Source organism: Lampetra planeri, chromosome 58 (assembly GCF_965212315.1).
Source record: "Lampetra planeri chromosome 58, kcLamPlan1.2.h2, whole genome shotgun sequence".
NCBI lineage: Eukaryota > Metazoa > Chordata > Hyperoartia > Petromyzontiformes > Petromyzontidae > Lampetra > Lampetra planeri.
In genome coordinates this window covers 3,314,731-3,329,994 of record NC_136164.1, presented here as the reverse complement: position 1 = coordinate 3,329,994, position 15,264 = coordinate 3,314,731, and the positions used below count along the sequence as shown (strand labels likewise).

The window sequence follows — 15,264 nt, the reverse complement described above, 5'->3', positions numbered from 1 at the left end:
CACTTTAAGATGTTTTTTGGTCATGTTTTGTTTTTTGTTTGTTGCGGTTGCACCCGATTCAAGAGCCGAATGGCTCACAGGGCTATACCTAATAAATGAACTTGAACTTGATGAATGTGACTGTGTGTTGATGTGTGTGTGTGGTTGTTGATGTGTGTGTGTTAATGTGTGTGTGTAGATGTGTGTAGGTGTGTGTGTTTGTGTGTTGATGGTGTGTGTCTGTGTGTTGATGTGTGTGTGTGTTGTGTGTTGATGGTGTGTGTGTTTGTGTGTTGATGTGTGTGTGTTAATCTGCGTATGTGTTGATGTGTGTGGTAATGTGTGTGTTTGTGTGTTGATGTGTGTGTGTTTGTGTGTTGATGTGTGTTTGTGCGTTAATGTGTGTGTGTTAATGGTGTGTGTAAATGTGTGTGTGTTTGTGTGTTGATGTGCGTGTGTTTGTGTTGATAGTGTGTGTGTGTGTGTTAATGTGTGTGTGTGTGTGTTAATGTGCCTGTGTGTGTGTTTGTGTGTTGATGGTGTGGGGGGAGCGGTGGCGCAGTGGTTAGCGCGCCGCGCTCCGAACCCGGCGAGAATTCGGTTCCCGCTCAGCGGCCACAATCACCTGGACCGGTCCTGGGCCCCCTCCCCTAGGTACACTCAGCCTCAAATTGGCACCTCGTGGCCGTGTGCGGTAAACGTCGCAAAGGGGTGGGGGGGGGGTTAGACAAAGACGACACTTGCCCCACGAAGCCTCCCAAGGCTACCTGGGGGCTCTTTGTTCTGGCTCGTTGTTGACGCCACGGCAGGAGGGGTGATGCTGCGTGCAGAACGAGAGAGAGCGAGAGAGAGAGCGAGAGAGTGAGCGAGAGAGAGAGTGAGAGAGTGAGCGAGAGAGTGAGCGCGAGAGAGAGCGAGTGAGAGAGAGCGAGAGTGACCGAGAGAGAGAGCGAGAGAGTGAGCGAGAGAGTGAGCGAGAGGTGGGGGTTTACATAAAGCAAAGTTTAAAAATGTAAAAAAAAATTACGAAATCATGAACGAAGCAAAGTGCCGACTACACCGAGCATCTTCTTGTTTCAACTGATCGTAAAAAAGGGGTGTGAGGCTGAGTTGTGTGGTGCACAATGCGACTCGACTCCGTGCAATCTGAAAGCCTCGGGGAAATCCGACACTCCTGGGGCAAACGTCGAGAGCGCGCGTAGCAAGTGCTGTTGGCCTGGGCCTTACACGTGCTCTGCAATCATTCAGAAGTCAACTCAACAACACACCAAACATGGCACTTTGTTTTAGTTTTATTTTTTTACCAGGCACGGGGCCCCACTGAAACTGTGGAACTCTTTTTCAGAAGCCAGCCGACTGTCACCGATGACCTCTCAACGAAGTGTCATCATCACCACCACCACGTGGGGGTGTACAGCAGCAGCAACAGCCAGATGACTCAAACCGCGCGCTGTTGATTCGAAGTGCGGAGGGGAAACGCCGCAGGAGTCGGAGAAAAACAATCCACGCGACCACGGGGAGAGGGAGAGACACGCAGAGAGAGAGAGACGCAGAGAGAGAGAGACACGCAGAGAGAGAGACACGCAGAGAGAGAGACACGCAGAGAGAGAGACACGCAGAGAGAGACACGCAGAGAGAGACACGCAGAGAAAGAGAGACACACGCAGAGAGAGAGAGACGCAGAGAGAGAGACGCAGAGAGAGACACGCAAACTCCAAATATACAGCAGCAGCGGCTGGGTCGGGATCGAACCCACGATCCTCCTGTACATCAGGCGAGGTCGTTAACATCTCACAGCCACCGTGGCGCCCGACTGTGGAGGGAGCAGCGAGGGTTGGTGGGTCACGCACGGACGGGGTGTGAATCTCTGTGTCTCACATGTGATGCTCGCTTACAGCACTTGCCCCAACAGTCTGCTGAGGCTACATGGGGGATCTTTGTCTGTGTGTGTGTCTCACATGTGATGCTCGCTTACAGCACTTGCCCCAACAGTCTGCTGAGGCTACACGGGGGATCTTTGTCTGTCTGTCACGTGTGATGCTCGCTTACAGCACTTGCCCCACCAGTCTGTCGAGGCTACACGGGGGATCTTTGTCTGTGTGTCACGTGTGATGCTCGCTTACAGCACTTGCCCCACCAGTCTGTCGAGGCTACACGGGGGGTCTTTGTCTGTGTGCTGGCTGATCGCGATGATGGGGCGAGGAAGGGGAGGGACTGCAGGACGCGCGGCGACCCGGGGATGATGACGCAGAATCAACCCCCTCCCCTCCCCCCCTCCTCCTCCCCCTCCTCCTCCCCCCTCCTCCTCCTCCCCCTCCTCCTCCTCCCTCCTCCTCCTCCCCTCCCCCTCCTCCTGCCGCTGCGCTCAGCTACAGTGGGAGGAGGAGGAGGAGAGTCAGCAGGAGTCAGCAGGGAGGAGAAGGAGTCAGGAGGAGCCGGGGGGAGAGACAGGAGGAGGCTGCTGCTGTCGTCTCGTCGCACTGCGTTGGCCCACGTGGAGGTGATGTGTGTGGTGTGTGTGTGGTGTGTGTGTGGTGTGTGTGTGGTGTGTGTGTGGTGTGTGTGATGTGTGTGTGTGATGTGTGACACGTGTGGTGTGTGATGTGTGTGTGTGATGTGTGTGTGTGATGTGTGTGTGATGTGTGTGTGGTGTGTGTGTGTGGTGTGTGTGGTGTGTGTGTGACACGTGTGGTGTGTGTGATGTGTGTATGTGGTGTGATGTGTGTGTGGTGTGTGTGGTGTGTGTGTGGTGTGTGTGTGTGTGGTGTGTGTGTGGTGTGTGTGTGTGTGGTGTGTGTGGTGTGTGTGTGTGGTGTGTGTGGTGTGTGTGTGTGTGGTGTGTGTGGTGTGTGTGTGGTGTGTGTGTGGTGTGTGTGTGATGTGTGGTGTGTGTGTGTGTGTGTGATGTGTGTGTGGTGTGTGTGTGTGGTGTGTGTGTGGTGTGTGTGTGGTGTGTGTGTGTGTGGTGTGTGTGGTGTGTGTGTGTGGTGTGTGTGTGTGTGGTGTGTGTGGTGTGTGTGTGGTGTGTGTGTGGTGTGTGTGTGTGATGTGTGGTGTGTGTGTGGTGTGTGTGTGTGATGTGTGTGTGGTGTGTGTGTGTGGTGTGTGTGGTGTGTGTGTGACACGTGTGGTGTGTGTGATGTGTGTATGTGGTGTGATGTGTGTGTGGTGTGTGTGGTGTGTGTGTGGTGTGTGTGTGTGTGGTGTGTGTGTGGTGTGTGTGTGTGTGGTGTGTGTGGTGTGTGTGTGTGGTGTGTGTGGTGTGTGTGTGTGTGGTGTGTGTGGTGTGTGTGTGGTGTGTGTGTGGTGTGTGTGTGATGTGTGGTGTGTGTGTGTGTGTGTGATGTGTGTGTGGTGTGTGTGTGTGGTGTGTGTGTGGTGTGTGTGTGGTGTGTGTGTGTGTGGTGTGTGTGGTGTGTGTGTGTGGTGTGTGTGTGTGTGGTGTGTGTGGTGTGTGTGTGGTGTGTGTGTGGTGTGTGTGTGTGATGTGTGGTGTGTGTGTGGTGTGTGTGTGTGATGTGTGTGTGGTGTGTGTGTGTGGTGTGTGTGGTGTGTGTGTGTGGTGTGTGTGATGTGTGTATGTGGTGTGATGTGTGTGTGGTGTGTGTGGTGTGTGTGTGTGGGGCGTGTGTGTAATGTGTGTGTGTGACACGTGTGGTGTGTGTGGTGTGTGTGGTGTATGTGTGTGGGGTGTGTGTGGTGTGCGTGATGTGTGTGGTGTGTGTGGTGTGGTGTGTGTGTGGTGTGTGTGCGTGATGTGTGTGATGTGTGGTGTGTGTGTGATGTGTGTGTGTGATGTGATCAGGGTGTGTGCTGTGTGTGTGTGTTGTGTGTGTGTGTGTGATGTGTGTGTGGTGTGATCAGGGTGTGTGCTGTGTGTGTGTGGTGTGTGTGTGATGTGTGTGTGTGGTGTGTGTGTGATGTGTGTGTGTGTGATGTGTGACACGTGTGGTGTGTGATGTGTGTGATGTGTGTGTGTGGTGTGTGTGGTGTGTGCGTGTGATGTGTGTGATGTGTGTGTGATGTGATGTGTGTGTGGTGTGTGTGATGTGTGTGTGTTGTGTGTGTGTGGTGTGTGTGATGTGTGTGGTGTGTGTGTGATGTGTGGTGTGTGTGGTTATGTGTGTGTGTGGTGTGTGTGTGATCAGTGTGTGTGTGATGTGTGTGTGTGATCAGTTTGTGTGTGATCAGTGTGTGTGTGATGCATGTGTGTGATGTGCGAGTGTGTGATCAGTGTGTGTGTGATGTGTGTGATGTGTGAGTGTGTGATCAGTGTATGTGTGTGATGTGTGTGTGTGATGTGTGAGTGTGTGATCAGTGTGTGTGTGGTGTGTGTGTGTGGTGGCTGTCAGTGTGTGTGGTTCTGTTGTGTGTGTGGTTGTGTTGTGAGTGTGTGGTTGTTATTGTGTGAGTGTGTGTGTTGTGAGTGTGGTTGTGTTGTGTGTGTGGTTGTATTGTGAGTGTGTGTGTGGTTGTTATTGTGTGAGTGTGTTGTGAGTGTGTTGTGAGTGTGTGTGTGTGGTTGTGTTGTGACTTGTCAGCGTGTGTGTGTGGTTGTTATTGTGTGAGTATGTGAGTGTTGTGAGCGTGTGTGTGGTTGTGAGTGTTGTGAGTGTGTGTGATGTGTGTGTGTGGTTGTGAGTGTGTTGTGAGTGTGAGTTGTGTGTGTGGTTGTGAGTGTGTGAGTGTGTTGTGAGTGTGTGCGTGTGTTGTGAGTGTGTGTTGTCAGTGTGTGTGTTGTATTGTGTGTGTGTGGCTGTGTTGTGTGTGTGTGTGGTTGTGTTGTGAGTGTGTGTGTGGCTGTGTTGTGAGTGTGTGTGTGTGGTTGTGTTGTGAGTGTGTGTGTGGTTGTGTGTGTGGTTGTATTGTGAGTGTGTGTGTGTTATGCCGTGTGTGGGGAGCGGTAGTGTAGTTTTTAGCGCTGCGCTGCGCTGCGCTACGAACCCGGCGACCCGAGTTCGATTCCCGCTCACGGCCAACACCACAAGTGACGATTATTTGAACCGGTCCCGGGCCTCCCCTATGTCGACTCAGCCTCAAATGAGTAGCTGGTGTGCTGTATAAACATCGCCACTGGGGAGACAAAGGCGGCCGGGCGTGGTGCTGGCCACCTACCTCCTCGTGTGCCGTGCCGGCCTTTATAGGTGCTACTCGCTAACAGCACTTGCCCCTACCGCCTGTTAAGGCTACACGGGGGATCTTTGTCTTTGTTTGTGTGCCGTGTCTGCCTTAAAAGGTGCTGCTCCCTAACAGCACTTGCCCCTACCGCATGTTGAGGCTACACGGGGCATCTTTGTCTTTGTGCCGGCCTGCGTGGGTTCCGATACTCGCTCACAGAACTTGCCCCCAACACTGGCCCAAAGTTGACCCAACATTCACCCAACGTTCACCCAACGTTCAGCCAACGTTGATCGAACGTGTAGTGTGTAGTTGAATGTATAGTGTAGTGTATAGTGTAGTGTATAGAGTAGTGTATAGTATAGTGTATAGTAGTGTAGTGTATAGTGTAGTGTATAGTGTAGTGTATAGTAGTGTAGTGTATAGTGTAGTGTATAGTGTAGTGTATAGTATAGTGTATAGTAGTGTAGTGTATAGTGTAGTGTATAGTGTAGTGTATAGTATAGTGTAGTGTATAGTGTAGTGTATAGTGTAGTGTATAGTATAGTGTAGTGTATAGTGTAGTGTAGTGTATAGTGTAGTGTATAGTGTAGTGTATAGTGTAGTGTATAGTGTAGTGTATAGTGTAGTGTATAGTTGTGTAGTGTAGTGTATAGTGTAGTGTAGTGTATAGTGTAGTGTAGTGTATAGTGTAGTGTATAGTGTAGTGTATAGTGTAGTTTATAGTGTAGTGTATAGTGTAGTGTATAGTGTAGTGTATAGTGTAGTGTATAGTGTAGTGTAAAGTAGTTTGTATGTATTTACGTTGAACTTCTTTCGCACCGTAATGTAGCCAAGCGCGCTAATCGCTCCGTCTCCGCGAGGGACGTGAGCGAGCGAGAGGCACGCCCGTCGTGGAGACGGAGCGAAGATGGAATCAGCAGCAGCTGGTGGTGGCTCCCGAGTTGGAGGGGATTGCCTTCATCCAGCAGTAGAGAGACCACGGCCACTGCTGCCTGATGAAGAGCTCCCAGCAGGGAGGTGCTGCTACGATTTTTTAAAATAGATTTTTCCTCTGATCTGTGCTGTAAGCGTCATTTCTGTACGATTGCCATCATCACAGAGAGATAGTAGTAGCAGGCGCGCGCTTATCGCCCACGCTCCACCCAGCGTCTGATGGGTTGCGCAACCAGCGGGGAGGTTGCTGAGCTCACAGCTGCCTCTCGTCTCTGTGTGTCTCTGTGTCTCTGTGTGTCTCTGTGTCTCTGTCTCTCTGTGTGTCTGTGTGTCTCTGTGTCTCTGTGTGTCTCTGTGTCTCTGTGTCTCTCTGTGTCTCTGTGTCTCTGTCTCTTTGTGTGTCTCTGTGTGTCTCTGTGTGTCTCTCTGTGTCTCTCTGTGTGTCTCTGTGTCTCTGTGTCTCTGTCTCTCTGTGTGTCTCTGTGTGTCTGTGTCTCTGTGTCTCTGTCTCTCTCTCTGTGTCTGTGTCTCTCTGTCTCTGTCTCTCTGTCTCTGTGTCTCTGTCTCTCTGTCTCTGTGTCTCTGTCTCTCTGTGTCTCTGTCTCTCTGTCTCTCTGTGTCTCTGTCTCTCTATCTCTCTGTCTCTCTGTCTCTCTGCCTCTCCCCTCTCCCGGTACTTGCAGTGGAGCTCCGCACATTTGGCGATTTTGACTTTAAAACCGATTGGCATCACGCAGAAATGACGTAACACCGATCAGCGGAAGGGAGGTCAGAAAACAAAAATCTACATTTTTATTTTATTATTTTGTTACTTTTCGTACGGCAGGTGAGGCCGTGCCTCGCCTGACCGCACGTCGCTGGCTTCCACGTGGTGGTGGTGGTGGTGGCTTCTGAAACGTCAGATACGTATCTCGGGGGGCTTTACCTGGTGGTACAATAAACACCATCATCATCATCATCACTATTTTTAGCTCACCTCCCCGAGACCCGCACTGTCTGGTGTGTCGTGACTCTGTTCGTTGTTGGTTCGTTCCGACCCCCGTGACATCCTCTGGACATTTGTGGAGTAAAATATAATCATGAGCTTCATAGCTCATCGGATTCCTCCAGGATCAATAGAGATCCGATTGTGATCACAAACTCTGATTCCTCCAGGATCAATAGAGATCCGATAGTGATCACAAACTCAGATTCCTCCAGGATCAATAAAGATCCGATTGTGATCACAAACTCAGATTCCTCCAGGATCAATAAAGATCCGATAGTGATCACAAACTCGGATTCCTTCAGGATCAATAAAGATCCGATAGTGATCACAAACTCGGATTCCTCCAGGATCAATAGAGATCCGATAGTGATCACAAACTCGGATTCCTTCAGGATCAATAAAGATCCGATAGTGATCACAAACTCATCCTTCAGGATCAATAAAGATCCGATAGTGATCACAAACTCATCCTTCAGGATCAATAAAGATCCGATAGTGATCACAAACTCATCCTTCAGGATCAATAAAGATCCGATAGTGATCACAAACTCATCCTTCAGGATCAATAAAGATCCGATAGTGATCACAAACTCGCTCTCACATCGCTCGCTCTGCCGTGTCGCCTCGCTCCAGTGGAGACCTGCGGCACGCACGTGCCGTTGCCGTGGTGACGCCCCTCCTCCATCCCCCTCCCTCCTCCCCTCCCCCCTCCCCCCTCCCCTCCCCCCTCCCCTCCCCCCTCCCCTCCCCCTCCCCTCCCCTTCCCCTCCCCCTCCCTCCCCCCACCCTCCCTCCCTCCCCCCACCCTCCCTCCCTCCCCCCACCCTCCCCCCCTGCGTGCTGCCACCAATGCCACCCGCCGCCGTTCTCCACCGAATGGCATTGACGTCACCGCGGGGCTTGTGCCAGGCCAGGTGCACTTTGATGGCTCGCTGGCAGGGCACGTGGCAGAGGTCGCAAACGGGTTTTGATTCCTTACCCGTACCCGTACCCGGCCGCACCAGGGTCGCAAATGGGTACCCGTACCCATACCCGGCCGGGTACGGGTAGCCGGGTATCGGGTAGGGTATCGGGTAGGGTACGGGTATCGGGTTCCCGGTTGCGACCTCTGGCACGTGGGCCCCGGGCGCCTCGCGTTGACGCCCCCCCACACAGAGGCCGACCTTGACGCCTCGGCTGGAGGTCATCGCCAAGTCCACTCGGCTCCACTCACATCCCGTGCCACTTCGGTCCACGTCTTCTCTGAACCACCGCGCCGCAGTGGTGGCAGGCTTAGACTCCCTCTCTCTCAGCCAGCCCAAGCCTCCCGTACACCACGTGACCCACGTGAGGCCACCCCCAGTCTAAACCCCGCCCACTGTGAAAACAGACTCCGCTCCGTGCAGCCGCAACAGTCGCAGCAGCGTCGACGCCCAGATGCGGCCTCCTCCATCCCCTCACCCCGTCGGCCTGGCCCACGCTTCTCCAGCGCTTCCCCTCCTACTCGCCAGCTGCCAGCCGATCCATCTCTCTCTCTCTCTCCTCTCGCCCATCCATCGCATCCTCACCTCTCTCTGCTCCCCTGCCCCGCTAGGAAGGTTGACACGCACGGACGTATTGGCGGCGCACCGGTGCAGCGTAACCCACCGGCTCCTTGGCCTCAACTTGGATCGGTGGCCGTGTTTTTATCGGTCTTTAATGGACCCTGCCGCCAAGTTTGACGCGATTCAATGGCTTATTCAGTCTGCCGAGGCTTGCTAAAACAACGGTGGACGATGACCGTCGATTTGGGGTTCCGTCGAATCGAGGAACCGTGAGGTCGAGTCGAGGGCACGAGGAGTGAAATCTGCCTTTGGGGCACGGAGCAGCCGATGGCCACCAGGCTGGGTGCTGCTGTACGGCAACAGACGGTCAAAGCTCCGTCACGTTCAGCCGCTCGCATAGACGCTCGACTCTCCCCACTGGTTCGACATCACGAGAACTGATGTTGACGCGCCGCCACCGCAACCACCACCACCGCCGCCACAACCACCACCGGCACCACCGCCACGGCCACCGCCACCACCCCCACAACCACCACCCGCCCCCACAAACACCACCACCGCCCCCACAACCACCGCCACCACCGCCCCCACAAACACCACAACCACCACCGCCACCACCACCGCCCCCACAACCACCACAACCACCGCCACCAACGCCTCGCAAGATTTTCTGACCAGGAAATGTAATCGTTATTGCGAAATGTTTTCTTTTTTATATATAAACCCGACTCCACGTGGTGCGTGCCGCCAACACGCAGCGCTGCGTTAACAATCTGTTCTACAATCGAGGGTGCTGAACACATTGCCCTGCACACTCCTCACATCCGAATCGTCACCACTCCACCACCGCGCAACTTCACAGCGGCGGCGGCAGATTTTGGCCATCGAATCAGACGGCGGTCGCTGCCGCATCGGCGTCGTCGTTATCGTTGCTTCAGCGGCCGTCTGGAACGCTCTTCCCTACCTATATTAGGAAGCCGCTGGGAGCTGTGCACTTTAAAATCGTCTACATTGAAAAACTCGTTTCTTTAGAACTGCTTCTTGTTTGTAGTGTGTTGCCCCCCCCCCGCCCCGCACCTCCGATTAGCGCGGTTGGCTGCGTACGGTGCGAAAGAAGTTCTACGTACAAGAACCCCCGTGTAGCCTTCAGCAGACTTGCTGGCAGGAGGTCACGTGACACAACCACGTGTCACGTGATGACTGGCAGATGCAACTCGCTGCGTTTCATCCGCTCGGCTCGTTGTTGTGAGCGTCGCCCCTCCACTTTCCGCTGTTGCTGGAGGGCGACCGCCTCCAACTGCCCAGCGGCGTCCTTCACGAGCCTCCTCCACCGCACGCATGAAGGCCACTGGCACACACAAGCAAAGATCCCCCCGATAGCCTTTTAGCAGACTGCTGGGGCAAGTGCTGTTAGCTAACAGCCGTGAAGGTCGGCACGGAACACGAGGGGGTGGGTGGGTGGCCAGCACCACGCTCGGCTGCCTTTGTCTCCCCAGTGGCGATGTTTACCACACACCCGAACCGGGTCGTCATTTGAGGCTGAGTCGACCTAGGGGAGGCCCAGGACCGGTTCAAATAATCGTCACTGGTGTTGGCCGTGAGCGGGAATCGAACTCGGGTCGCCGGGTTCGGAGTGGAGTGTGCGCTAACCGCTACACTACACGCACACTCACACACGTACACACACTCACACACGTACACACACTCACACACGTACACACACACACGTACACACACACACGTACACACACACACGTATGCACACACACGTACACACACATACGTACACACACGTACACACCTACACACACGCACACTCACACATACGTACACACACACACGCACACACACACACGTATACGTACACACACACACGCACACCACACACACGTACACACAAACTTACACACACACACGTACACACACCGTTTGCTCTCGGTATTTATAAGCTGTGTCATCTTCTGCAGGAGGTGATCAAGGCCTCCTGGTGGAGGTGTCAGAGAGACCAAGGCCTCCTGGTGGAGGTGATCAGAGAGACCCAGTCCTCCTGGTGGAGGTGATCGGAGAGACCAAGGCCTCCTGGTGGAGGTGATCAGAGAGACCCAGGCCTCCTGGTGGAGGGTGTCAGAGAGACCAAGGCCTCCTGGTGGAGGTGATCAGAGAGACCCAGTCCCTCCTGGTGGAGGTGATCGGAGAGACAAAGGCCCTCCTGGTGGAGGTGTCAGAGAGACCCAGGCCTCCTGGTGGAGGTGTCAGAGCGACCAAGGCCTGCTGGTGGAGGTGGAGGAGCTGGTCTCACCATGGAGTCGTTTTGTGGAAAGGACCATTCCACATTCTGGGTGAGTGACATCGCGACCATGAGCTCGCCGCTCTGCGACTCAACTCCCCAACTAACCCGGCTACGTAGCCACTGCACCAATGTGGCCGCCGTTTGGACGAACCGTTCCCCCGCCACAGGAACGTGGAATTTCCGCCGCCGCCGCTGGCGGGAATGACCGTCAGTGGACGTGACCGATGGCCGGGCTGGAGGAGGGAGCGTCGGGACGCTGGTTAGGCAAGCTGCCGTCGCGAGCGAGCCCGTGGGTTCCGTGGATGACGGAGCGGTCGGGGCTACTCCCCTAGGTCGACTCAGCCTCAAATGAGTACCTGGCACGGGGTGTAAACACCGCCACCGGGCGTGTCGTGCTGGCCACCCACCCACCGCCTAGAACTCGCTATGGGTGTTCGTACCGCACAGGGACATTGAGTTCCCAGGTTCATGCGGTCAAAAACTAAATAATGATTTTGTGTGTGCCTATTCGCGTGTGTTTGTCCCTTGCGATGGGACTTGGTGGTGTGAACGTTGAGTGCGGGCTTTGCCTGGTAAAGAAAGAAATGGCTTCGTGTCTAGTTGATGAGTTCGCTGCTTTCGTGGCGAATGTTATCAACGGGACACCAAACGCCCAATCAACTTTCCCTGCGAGCATGTATCACTCCGGCCGTGACTCCACTGCCATCGGCACCCCGATAGCCCCTCCCCCCTCCCCCTCCCTTTTACCCCCCCTCTCCCCCTCCCCTTCACCCCCCCCCTCTCCCCCCCACCCCCCTCCCCCTTCACCCCCCCCTCCCCCCCCACCCCCCTCCCCTTTACCCCCCCCCCTCTCCCCCCCACCCCCCCCCACCCCCTCCCCTTTACCCCCCCCTCTCCCCCCCACCCCCTCCCCTTTACCCCCCCCCCTCTCCCCCCCCACCCCCCTCCCCTTTACCCCCCCCCCTCTCCCCCCCCACCCCCCTCCCCCCCCACCCCCTCCCCTTTACCCCCCCCCTCTCCCCCCCCACCCCCTCCCCTTTACCCCCCCCCCCTCTCCCCCCCCACCCCCTCCCCCCCCACCCCCTCCCCTTTACCCCCCCCCCCCTCTCTCCCCCCACCCCCTCCCCCCCCCACCCCCCTCCCCTTTACCCCCCCCCTCTCCCCCCCCCACCCCCTCCCCCCCACCCCCTCCCCCTTTACCCCCCCCCTCTCCCCCCCCACCCCCTCCCCCCCACCCCCTCCCCTTTACCCCCCCCCCTCTCCCCCCCACCCCCTCCCCCCCACCCCCTCCCCTTTACCCCCCCCCTCTCCCCCCCACCCCCTCCCCGTTCCCCGATCCGCTCCGACAGGTTCTGCGAAGTGCCACTTCCTCGACACTCGTCGCGCTGCGCGCTGAATCACGCGCCTCCTGGAGCCCCACGTTGCTCCTCGCTCTCCCGCTCTGTCTCTGTGTCTCTCTGTGTCTCTGTGTCTCTCTGTGTCTCTCTCTGTCTCTCTGTCTCTGTGTGTCTCTCTGTGTCTCTGTGTCTCTCTCTGTGTCTCTCTGTGTCTCTCTGTCTCTCTCTCCCGCTCTGCCTCTCTGTGTCTTTCTGTCTCTCTGTGTCTCTCTGTGTCTCTCTGTGTCTCTGTGTCTCTCTGTCTCTCTGTGTCTCTCTGTGTCTCTGTGTCTCTCTGTGTCTCTCTGTCTCTCTCTCCCGCTCTGTCTATCTGTGTCTCTCTGTCTCTCTGTGTCTCTCTGTGTCTCTCTGTCTCGCTGTGTCTCTCTGTGTCTCTCTGTCTCTCTGTGTCTCTCTGTGTCTGTCTCTCTGTGTCTGTCTCTCTGTCTCTGTGTCTCTCTCTGTCTCTCTCTGTCTATGTGTCTCTCTGTGTCTCTGTCTCTCTGTCTCTCTCTGTCTCTGTGTCTTTCTGTGTCTCTGTCTCTCTCCCTCTCTGTCTCTCTCTGTCTCTGTGTCTCTCTGTCTCTCTCTGTGTCTCTCTGTCTCTCTCCGTCTCTGTCTGACTCTGTCTCTCTGTCGCGCTCTGTCTGTCTCTCTGTGTCTCTCTGTCTCTCTCTGTCTCTCTGTGCCTTTCTGTCTCTCTGTGTCTCGCTCTGTCTGTCTCACTGTGTCTCTCCGTCCCTGTCTCTCTGCGTCTCTGTCTCTCTGTGTCTATGTCTCTCTTCCTCTCTCTCGCTGCCTCATCATCACTGTGGTTAGGAGATGTTGACTCCCTCGCCTAGTCTACAGGAGGTCGTGGGTTCGACCCCCGCTGTATATCCCTGTACATGTGGAGTCTGCGCGTCTCCCTCTCTCCCCGTGGTCGCGTGGATTTCTCTCCGGGTCCTCCGGGTTCGCCCCCCCCCCCCCTCCACATTTAGGATCAACGTCGCGCCTTGAGATGATTTAGCTGTCTGCTGCGGCACATTTCCACATCGCGATGTACGCCACTTTCGTTGAGCCATCACTAGCAACACCGGTCTGGTGTGGGTGCCTTGCCCCTTCAAATACAAGCAGGCACAGTGCAGTTCGCAGGCGCTTCTGGCTCACAAGCACTTGCCCTAACAGTCCCAGTGGGCTAGCTGGGCCTTCTTTGTACTCGTGGGAGTGGTATCACCACCACCACCACCGCCACCCCTCTCTGTCAGATTGCGAAATCGGTCTCCTAATTGTAACCACCCACGACTCATCCGCTTCCTGGGTGTGGTGAGCGCGGAGTGTGGAGTGTGGTCTGTGGGGAGACAAAGGCGGCCGGGAGCAGTGCCGACCACGCACCTTCTGGGATCGGGGTGTCCACGCCGCGTCAACCCACACGGGTCGTCATCTACCGCGGACTCCTCCTGGACGGGGCAATTGAGTTGGCACGGCCGTACGGCGTAGGGCTGCTGTCAATATAAATGGGCAGTTGTTGTTGTTGTTGTTGTTTCGATTTAAAGCTTTCGTGACTGCAGGTAATCATCTTCTTGGTTCTTTTCGGTAAAGTCACGTAGAAGGGAAGTAATAAAATAATACAAATAAAACATAATAAAATAATTCTCACGACGTTTCGGCCACAACGCAAGCAGCCGTCCTCAGGTGAACGGCTGCTTGCGTTGTGGCCGAAACGTCGTGAGAATTATTTTATTATGTTTTATTTTTATTATTTTATTACTTCCCTTCTACGTGACTTTACCGAAAGAACCAAGAAGTTGTTGTTGTCTATTTGTTTGTGAGTTCTCCCTTGATGGGACTTGTAGGAGGGTGAACGTTGAGACGTATCAGGAGCACGGGGTGACCAGCCAGGTCTGAGTTGGTCTGTGATCAGGCAGGGCACCGGTACGGGCTTGAGAGGATTTTGGGTTTTAACGAACTTAGTTTCGGGTTTCACAACCATCGTTACATCGCCACCCGGGGAGACAAAAGCGGCCGGGCGTGGCGCTGGCCAGCCACCCCCCTCGTGCGCCGTGCCGGGCCTTCACAGGTGCTCGCCGCTCACGGCACTTGCCCCTACAGCCTGTCGCAGGCTACACGGGGCATCTTTGTCTTTGTACAGATCCCCGTGGTAACGCCATGGGTACAACAGACCCTGTCAGCATCGCCAGCCTTGGCATTGGGCGGTGTACTGCTGAGGGTATACCACGTGGGTGTGCGTGGGGTGCTGCTAACAGCACTTGCCCCACGTCATGTTAAGCCCTACATAGGAGAGCTTTGTCTTTTGTGTGCGTGGGGAGCGGTGGTGCAGCGGTTAGCGCTGCGCTACGAACCCGTCGACCCGAGTTCGATTCCCACTCACGGCCGACAACACCGCCGGTGACGAATATCTGAACCGGTCCTGGACCTCCCCTAGGTCGACTCAGCCTCAAATGAGCACCCGGTGCGGTGTGTAAGAGCATCGTCACTGGGGAGACAAAGGCGGCCGGGCGTGGTGCAGGCCACCCACCCCCCTCGTGCCGGCTTTCATAGGTGTACGCCCACAGCACTTGCCCCAACAGTCTGTTGAGGCTACACGGGGGATCTTTGTCTGTGTGTGTGTCTCATAGGTGCTGCTCGCTTACAGCACTTGCCCCAACAGTCTGTTGAGGCTACACGGGGGATCTGTGTCTGTGGTTGTACTTGGCCTCAAACTCCTGGGGGTCACGTGAAGACTTTCCTCGATTTAAAGAGAAAGAGAGCGGAGAGGCGGTGAGGGAGAGCGGTGAGGGAGAGCGGTGAGGGAGAGCGGTGAGGGAGAGCGGTGAGGGAGAGCGGTGAGGGAGAGCGGTGAGGGACAGGGGTGAGGGAGAGCGGTGAGGGAGAGCGGTGAGGGAGAGCGGTGAGGGAGAGCGGTGAGGGACAGGGGTGAGGGAGAGAGGACGGTGAGGGAGAGCGGTGAGGGAGAGCGGTGAGGGAGAGCGGTGAGGGGAGAGCGGTGGAGGGAGAGGGGTGAGAGAGAGCGGTGAGGGAGAGCGGTGAGGGAGAGCGGTGAGGGACAGGGGT

The 15,264-nt window shown here is 55.6% G+C and overlaps 1 long non-coding RNA gene across 1 annotated transcript; it reads left to right on the top strand.

The window, feature by feature from the left end:
- The first annotated feature begins 1,434 nt into the window (after nucleotides 1–1,434).
- On the top strand, nucleotides 1,435–11,192 carry LOC144736012 (uncharacterized). The gene is made up of 3 exons (XR_013588714.1): nucleotides 1,435–1,816; nucleotides 2,349–2,479; nucleotides 10,512–11,192. It is a non-coding gene; the product is annotated as an uncharacterized LOC144736012 (long non-coding RNA).
- The last annotated feature ends 4,072 nt before the right edge of the window (nucleotides 11,193–15,264 follow it).